Below are 9,020 nucleotides of genomic sequence, written 5' to 3'. Positions count from 1 at the left end.
ATGTTGATATCCTAGTATGTGTGGTTTGTTCCTTCGTATTGAGATTGCCAACTTGTATTAACAATCATTTGGTGTTGGATTGGAATTCTTTGTTGTTGAGTATGGTCTCATGTCTTTATTGTGATCTCTTGATTGATTCATATGATATGATCGTATGTAAATCGTTGTACCCTTTGTTGACACTTGATTGAGACTATTGTTGAGTCTTAGTCTTCTTGGTAACGATGATGACCTTGTGTGACTATGATTGAGATTGGTGGTTTGTTACTTGGGCTTTGCTCACGCGATTGGCGGTTTTGTGATATGATATTTAATGGTACTCTCGTGTACTGAGAGATCGGTGGTGAATAGGAGTGTCGGCGCAGAGGGGGGGGGGGGGGCGACGGTCCCCGGAGGCAAAAGATTGGACTCAGAAGTACAGGGTGGTACTAGGAGGTAATGGTTGGAACCGAAATAAGGCCGGTGGTAGTCATAAGGTTGGAACAGGGCATAAGGTTGGAACTATGATACTTGTGACATGTAGTTGTCACTGTGGAATGTAGTTGCTACTGTGTGAATGTGAATTCTTTGCTTATGAGCATGTCATGATGTATTCTACTTTGTGATCAGTAGGATGCATCCTGAGTTGTGTTGTTTCTTATGTTTGTGGTCTTGTGGTTATGGTGAGGATGATGATCCTCGGTTCTTTTGAGAGTGATTGATGAGTCTTTGGTGTTGACTTCTCTCTTTGGTTTTAAAACGATATATATTGTATTCCCGTTCCAAATGGTTTTGTTTATATCTATCTATATATGTTATTTAACGCGTATTGATGGGTTACCAACAATATTCGCTAACCGGGTGTTATCCCTTGATTCTACATGTTTTGAGTAGATGCTGAGAGCGCTAGATGTGGATCGCTAGATAGATTAGCTACCATGTTTAGACGTTATCTTTTGTTGGCCTGTGAGCCTAGTTTAGCGGCCTGTGTGCCTAGACACTTTATGTTTTGTTGACTTGATAGTTTTCCCGCCTGTGCACCTAGTTTGAGATAGGTGTGGCATAACACTTACCGAATTTATATAGCTTCCGCTTGCTTTATGTCTTGATGATTAGATGTTTTCCTTTGAATTTAAGTTTTAAAAATGTGGTAAAAATCGGGGGTGTTACAATAACATTAGGATAAGTTATGATAATATTAAGTATTTTATATGTGGTGCAACACTAATAACCTAATAGTTAGACTTCCAATATGGTTAGGAGTCTGGTTAGAGTTTAGGAGACCTAAAGACATGCAACAACCACAATGATGGCCCGTGGTTATATAAGGTTACTAGTCCTCTCACTGCTCACATTACATACCTCATACACCATCTAGAGAGTGTTGAGTAGAAGTTAGAGACAAAACACCCATGTAAACTCTGCAGCAGTTCAGATCATTCAACCACCATCAACACGAGAACTATTGATGGTGGTTAGTGCGATCCTATTATCACATATTATAGGTTACATATGATATATTTAATTCTTACAGTTGGTATCCGAGCCATAAATAATCTTTGCCTGGTTCTTTTTAATTGCATATAATATTTTCATATGTTGTATAAATATTTGTATAATTGAGATACATATGTAAATATTCTTGAGTTCACAATTATATTTTCTAGGTTGCTGAAAATAATTTTTCGCATTAAGAAACAAAAAAAAAAAAAATCAATTGGATATTATATTTTTTTTCTACTACTTCACCATTTTTTCTACTGCTTCGCCATGTTTTGTCACATCGCCGACGGTCATTGTTGTTGGTGGAGGCGACGACTTTTTTTATTTAAGCATTTTTTTTACTTGTTCCGTCGTTTTTCTCCTGCGGTTGCAATCAACAATGGAGTTCCGGTGTTGGAGACGGTTTGATGGCGATGCAGAGGAACCTTTGGGTGGACTGGTTTGCGACGTGGCTGTGGCGTCGGCGTTGCGTGGAGTCCAGGTGGCGGTGGCGGCGCTGGGTTTCCCGACGACGATGCTGCTGTCTGCTTTCCTATTGGCGACGTCGGTGACCTTTTGGCTGATGTTTATCTTCTATGGCTAGGCGTCGCTTGTGTTATCGGTCTGTGCTCTAGGTTTACTATTAGAGAAGATGATGATGAGCCCAATTCGGCCAAACCTGGGCTCCCTTAATTTTTTTTTTCTGGGCCTGTTTTGGTTTTGGATTCCTTCAGTTTAATATCTTCATCATATATGGACTTCTTCTAATTTAATTATCCAATTGAATTTTTTTATTAAGTCTATTATTAAATTATTATTCAACTTTGAATAATTATTTAGTTTCAATTTTCAGTTGAATTTTAATTTAATAATGTTTTTCAGATTGAATTGTCTTAAGTATTGCAATTTAATTGTGGAGTATTAGTTAGTAATATGCATAATCTGAGCATGATATATATCTCTTTACTACAATAATTATTTGACTGCTATAATTATGCCTGTAGAAAAGCATGTACTTTAAGAATAAATTTAGAGCATTTTTAGGTCTGAATTATATGCTTATGCATGATTTAGTGCCTTTTAGGGGAATTAGTTCCTTTAAGGTTAGATTTTGCATATTCTTACTCTTCAGTTATTACTCTACTCGTGCTCTTATAAAGATCTTAAAGCACATAAAGTACATAAAACGATTCATAGTTTACCATATTCAAAGCCTTATCCATAGGTGAATTTACACTCTTTAGATCTCTCAAATGATTTTACTTACACATGAATTATGAAAGTTTCTTGGGGAGGAATACTAGTTCTATGGCCTTGGCTTAAAGGCCTTGTTGCTACTAGTCCCCTTGCGATGCTACTCTATCTAAGGAGTTAATATTTAACTGAGCTTCGTCTCGACCAACTTTCTTGTGAGTATACCTAAGGATTGTCTATCATATTTTGGTTTAATCTGTTTGTTTATTAGGCTTTCTTGCTAGTGCGATTATGTTTTATTTTGGTCAATTATAGAGTAGCCACATCATCTTTAATTTATCAAAATTGCATATCAGGTTTTACTTACATAAAGTTAAGGCAAGAATATTGTAGTTAATTCTGCGTAATATGGAAAAATTTAGCTCACATGCAATTTTGTTATATTTGTAGTGTTAATTAGGATGAAATACTAAACTATTATCATAATTTGCCCACAAGGATTATGTATCGCATATAGTTTGGTAGTTTTGTCATTAAGGGTGGAAAAACTCAAATCGTACCCATTCCGTTTCCACCATTCAGTTTTGATAGATTCATTATGCGTAAAAATTTAGTCCACATGCAATTTTTATGGCATCCGAATTTATCTTTTGCATAATTTTACATTGGTAATATTATGTACTTCAGTATCTCTCTCTATTTTTTGTGCCTCAAAAAATACTAACCAAGCATTCATTATTATTCTTTATAGCAGCTCTACCTATCACTCAGTCAATAACTATTGAAGTTCCTATCCTTAACTATGACAACCACAATTAGTGGAAAGATGCTATTCTTCTGAATTTGGAAATATTAGGGTTTGATTATGCTATCTGCAACGAGAAACCTCCCGCGATTACTGAGGAAAGCACTGAGGCAGATGTAGCGCTATCCGAGCAATGGGAGACAACAAATCTCTTAGGCGTGCTCCTCATTAAGTCAAAAATTTCCAAAGTGAGTCGTGGTTCCGTTGATGGAATTAATGAAATTAAACCTTTTCTCAAGGCTATTGATGAACAATTCGTTGACTCAAAGAAATCTTTGGCCAGTACCCTGATAATGCAGTTTATCAATATGCGTCTTTCCACTGTCAAAGGCACGTGAAAACACATTATGCAAGTCAGGGACATCGCGGCTCAGTTAAAGAAGTTGGAAATTACTCTTCCAGATGCTTTTGTGGTGCATTTTGCACTAAATATCTTTCCTCAAGATCACATCACATTTAAGGTTTCCTATAATACGCATAAGCAGGAATGGTCTATCAATGAATTGATCACCATGTGTACTCAAGAGGAAACAAGGCTTATGACTGAGCTTGGGGAGAGTGCTTTAGTGGCCATAACTAAGCCTAAGAGAAAATGTGGAAAGTCTAAGGCATCTACTAACATGGCTGCTAAGGGGAAATTAACCCAAAAGCAGATATTAATAAGGTACGGAAGTGTTTCTTTTGTAAAAAAAAGGGACACATGAAGACGGATTGTATTAGGTTTAAGAAATGGATGTCCCAAAAAGGTAATATTTCTTCTTCTTTTGTTTGTTTCGAATCTAATATGTCAAAAGTTAGTACGAATTCTTGGTGGGTTGACTCTGGTTCATCAATCCAAATTGTAAACTCTTTGCAGGGACAAAACTGAGACAGTCGACGAGAACTGAGTGTTGCATCTTCTCTGGAAAAAAGATTGCATCACAAGTAAAAGCTGTCGGAGTTTGCACATTAGTTTTGAACAATGGTTTTGTACTGGCGTTAGAAAAGACATTTTATGTTCCTACCTTTTCAAGGAACTTAGTTTCAGTTTCGAGACTTGTACCCTTTGGATATTCATTTGAATTTAATACCAATTATTTCAAGTTATTTTGTAATTCTACTTGTGTTGGTACTGGTGCATTGTCTGATGGTCTCTTTCATCTTAACTTAAAGAATAATTCAGTTTATAATTCTTTACCGTTTTGAAACCCTAAACCCTCAAGCCACAAGTTGTGCACAGTCTGACTCATGGTTGGAAGCCATGAAGGATGAAATGAATTCCATGAAGGACAATGTGGTTTGGGATCTTGTTGAGTTGCCTAATCGGGCCAAGGCTATTGGCTGGGTCTTTAAGACTAAAAGAAACTCATTAGGTAACATTGAGAGATACAAGACCCGACTTGTTGCCAAGGGATTTACTCAAGTGGAAGGAATCGATTACAAGCAGACGTTTTCTCCTGTATCAAAGAAAGATTCACTTTGGATCATTCTGACATTAGTTACACATTTTAATCTTGAGTTACAACAAATGGATGTGAAAACCGCTTTCCTTAATGGTGATCTAGAAGAGGAGGTTTATATGAAACAACTTGAAGGTTTCTCTTCTAGGGGTGGTGAGATAAGCTTAAGAAATCTATATACGGTTTAAAACAAGCTTCCCATCAATGGTATATCAAGTTCGATGGGGTAATTTATTCATTTAGTTTTGTTGAAAATCCTTTAGATCACTGTATATACCAGAAGGTGAGTGGGAGTAAAATTTGTTTTCTTGTTTTATATGTAGATGATATCTTACTTGCCACCAATGATAAATGGATGCCTCGTGATGTCAAACAATTTCTTTCTAAGAACTTTGATATGAAGGATATGGGTGATTCCTCTTATGTTATTGGCATTAAAATTCACAGAGATAGGACCTGAGGTATACTGGTTTTATCTCAAGAAACCTAAACAAAGTTTTAGAGAGATTTCAGATGCAAAATTGTTCACCTGACGTTGCTCCCATAGCTAAGGGGAACAAATTCAGTTTGGACCAATGTCCAAAAAAATGATTTGGAGAAAGAATTCATGGAGAACATCCCTTATGCTGCAGCGGTTGGATGTCTTGGATATATTCAAGTCTGTATAAGGCCGGACATTGCTTTTGCGGTCGGAATGGTCGGACTTTACCAGCACAATCCGGGGTTAGACCATTGGAGAGCTATAGAGAGGGTTCTAAGGTATCTAAAAGGAACCAAAGGTTACCAGCTTTTGGGTTTGGGCAGACGGACTATTTACATTTTGTCGGTTATTCTTATGCGGACTTCGTTGGCTGTGTTGACTCTCAAAAGTCAACTTCAAGGTACGTCTTTACCATAGCCGGTGGGGCTATTTCATGGAGAACTGTTAAACAGTCCTTAATAGCTATTTCTACCATGGAAGCCGAGTTCGTTTCCGGTTTCGAGGCTACTTCACAAGGTGTGTGGCTAAAGAATTTTATCTCTGGGCTTAGAATTATGGACTCTATATCTAAGTCGTTGAAAGTCTATTGTGACAACTCAGTTTCAGTCTTCCTAGCTAAGAACGACAAAAGTGGAGTCGGAGTAAGCACATCGACATCAAGTTCTTAGCCATTAGGGAGCGTGTAAAAATAAAGTTGTATTCATTGAACACATTAATACTGCGCTGATGTTAGCAGATCCCTTGACTAAAGGCATGCCTCCATTTAAATTCAAGGATCTGGTTCAGAAAATGTGACTTTCATCCACTTTGTAATTTGTATATATACATTCAGTTTCAATGAAATTCTTTGGCATTCAGACATTTTTCTCAATTAAGTGTGTACACCTTCATTTGCTTTATATTACTGAGAAAATGTACTTCAGTTGAACTAGAAATAAACATATGGTTTGTTTCATTAAGTTTTGTTTCCTAATTAAGTGCTCAAGGGAAGTTTGCATTTGATCATAATGGATACTACTCGTGCTAATGAGAACATATCACTATGATTGGTGTTTTCTGTTATTGAGTTATAGTATTTACACCAAGTGGGAGAATGTAACATTTTCCTGTTATCATTATTATAACATTAAGATAAGTTATGATAATATTAAGTACGTATTTGATATATGGTGCAACACTAATAACTTAATAACTAGACTTCCATTATGGTTTGGAGTCTGGTTAGGGTTTAGGAGACCTAAAAACATACAACAACCACAATGATGACCAGTGGTTATATAAGGTCACTAGTCCTCTCACTGCTCACATTAAATACCTCATACACCATCTAGAGAGAGTTGAGTAGAAGTGAGAGATAAAACACTCATGTAAACTCTGCAGCAGTCTAGATCATTCAACCATCATCAACACAAGAACTGTGGTAGGAGGTTAGTGCGATCCTATTATCACATATTATACGTTGCATGTGATATATTTAATTCTTACACTTACATCATCCAAAAGCACATTGTCAGTAGAAGTTACTTACATTGTAATGCAAAATATAAGAATATTCAAAACGGAGGTAATAACATTATGCTAATACAAATATAAATAAATAAATAACTTGATACGCCCCTAGAAGTCATCTAACACAAAATTTTCTAAAAGTCACAACTTATATATATATATATATATATATATATATATATATATATATATATATATATATATATATATATATATATATATATATATATATATATATATATATATACATATACTCGTTAAAGTAATAGAAATTTGTATTTTACCTTAATACTAAAGTCAAAAGAAACAATGTTAATATCTTGAGTTCTAAGCACCCTGCAACGATATAAAAATATAGTCATTTGGTACAATGAAATCCAAAAATAACACAAGTTAGTTAATCTGTATTTCTTTATATAATAAGCAACAACTAAATTTTTGTCTCAATTAACTTTATGTACCTGTTGAATGTCATCACTAGTTACAGTTCCAAGTGATGGTAAATCTCTATTTTCTATTCGGATCAACCTACTTTCAAATACATTCATGTGACTCTTAAGGTCACGGTTTTCTTCATCATTCTCATGGAGCTTAGCCTCTAACTCTTTGATATAAGTAGATTTAGAGTCATTAAAATTATTTCGCTTTACTCCACCCCCATAGCTATATATACATGACCATGGCGCTGCTGTCTAAAATGTTTTTCAACAACCTCAAGGTTTGAAAGTGATGGATTGATCATAATAGTCTTCACAATTTCATCCTATAAAAAGTTTTACAATAGTCAAAAGTAAATGAAAAGGTATCAAGATAAAAAATAAACAATATTATGCAAAGGGACTAAATAATGATATTTACATATTTTGCTTTTTCTCTCGTCCCATTTAGTTTTTCATTTTTGCATCTTGTCTTTAAGAAAATTACTCTCAACTCAGGTGGTGTTGAATCTTTACCTCCCTATAAATTGAGGAAAAAAAAAGTCATTTTAGGTGAAGAACTTCATAGATAACTACCACAAGTATAGTTTAATTAGTACATTTTCATATATGATTTCTCTATGTGGCGGTGTGGTTCATTCCCTGTGCGATGATGCATTCACATATCTAATGCAGACCTATTCTTAGTATTTTGTTCATTGATCTTCTGCATGAATTTCAAATGAAACTAATTATTTAAATAAAATAAATAAATTTTATAATATGTAAAACCATCTTTTCTATAAAAGCATACCTGAAACTTTTCTATCATAAACTTGTTAGTGACAGGCAACTTCCAATCTTCAACATTTACTTTAGGTGGAACATTTTTTAAAGTCTCAATCTTACTTTTGCAAGGGCCTCACAAATTTTTCATTCAAAACTTACCTCCAATTTGTCCACAAAGTACACATATGCTCTAGGGTATCATCATGGTATAATTCAATATTGGGATTATCAAAACATTCCTATAAGAATTTGTAAGAATACATAAATCTTTTAATTTAAATATCAACACACAATTATTAAATTTGTAAATAATGTTAAATAACTAATGCATAGAAATATTTTGATTGTTTGGCACTATTAACTTAATACCTTTACTGTTTCCCACATGCGCTGCTTTTCTGTGTTTTGTATATCCTTCCATGAAAGCACTTGCATTGGACAAATATTTCGATCACGCAGGATTTTTCCTATGTCTTGACCAATATAGATGATTTTTTTCCACTGGACAATTGTTGTAGAATACAATATCATGTTTTTCTCCTTTCTTCAAAGCTGCTGATGGGGTGAGGACCCGGCCCACGAAAGATTGGCCCAAAGGAGAGCCCAAGATGGGAAAGGTGGGCTTGTGTCAGGAGAAGCCCAGTGGGTGCTTGGGCCGAGTCCAGGAATCGGCCCAGGCCCAAGCACGGGGACCTAGCTCGGGATTGCTAAGAAGAGCCCAGCAGGAGCTTGGGTCGAGGGCGAGGAGTCGGCCAGGCCCCAAACCCAGAGAGAGACCCGGCTCAAGGAGCCGTTGGGATCATCAAAGAGACTCTTAAATAAGGAACCGTTAGAGCATTAAAAGGCTGGACTTGGTCCGGCTGTTACGAGCTTGATAGAGCCGTTGGCCGACTCAGTAAAGGCGACCAACGGCTCGATACTTAATT

At 35.8% G+C, this 9,020-nt stretch overlaps 1 long non-coding RNA gene across 1 annotated transcript; it reads right to left on the bottom strand.

Annotated features, from left to right (window-relative positions):
• Nucleotides 1-7,574: 7,574 nt before the first annotated feature.
• LOC109153401 lies at nt 7,575-7,949 on the bottom strand. The gene is made up of 3 exons (XR_002049503.1): nt 7,926-7,949; nt 7,748-7,846; nt 7,575-7,652 (listed from the first exon to the last, which is right to left on the bottom strand). It is a non-coding gene; the product is annotated as an uncharacterized LOC109153401 (long non-coding RNA).
• Between the last annotated feature and the right edge of the window lie 1,071 nt (nt 7,950-9,020).

This window comes from Ipomoea nil, unplaced genomic scaffold, assembly GCF_001879475.1.
Source record: "Ipomoea nil cultivar Tokyo-kokei standard unplaced genomic scaffold, Asagao_1.1 scaffold2482, whole genome shotgun sequence".
In the NCBI taxonomy this organism is placed as follows: Eukaryota; Viridiplantae; Streptophyta; class Magnoliopsida; order Solanales; family Convolvulaceae; genus Ipomoea; species Ipomoea nil.
The sequence above is the reverse complement of the archived record's forward strand: the minus strand, read 5'-3'. Positions and strand labels throughout refer to the sequence as shown.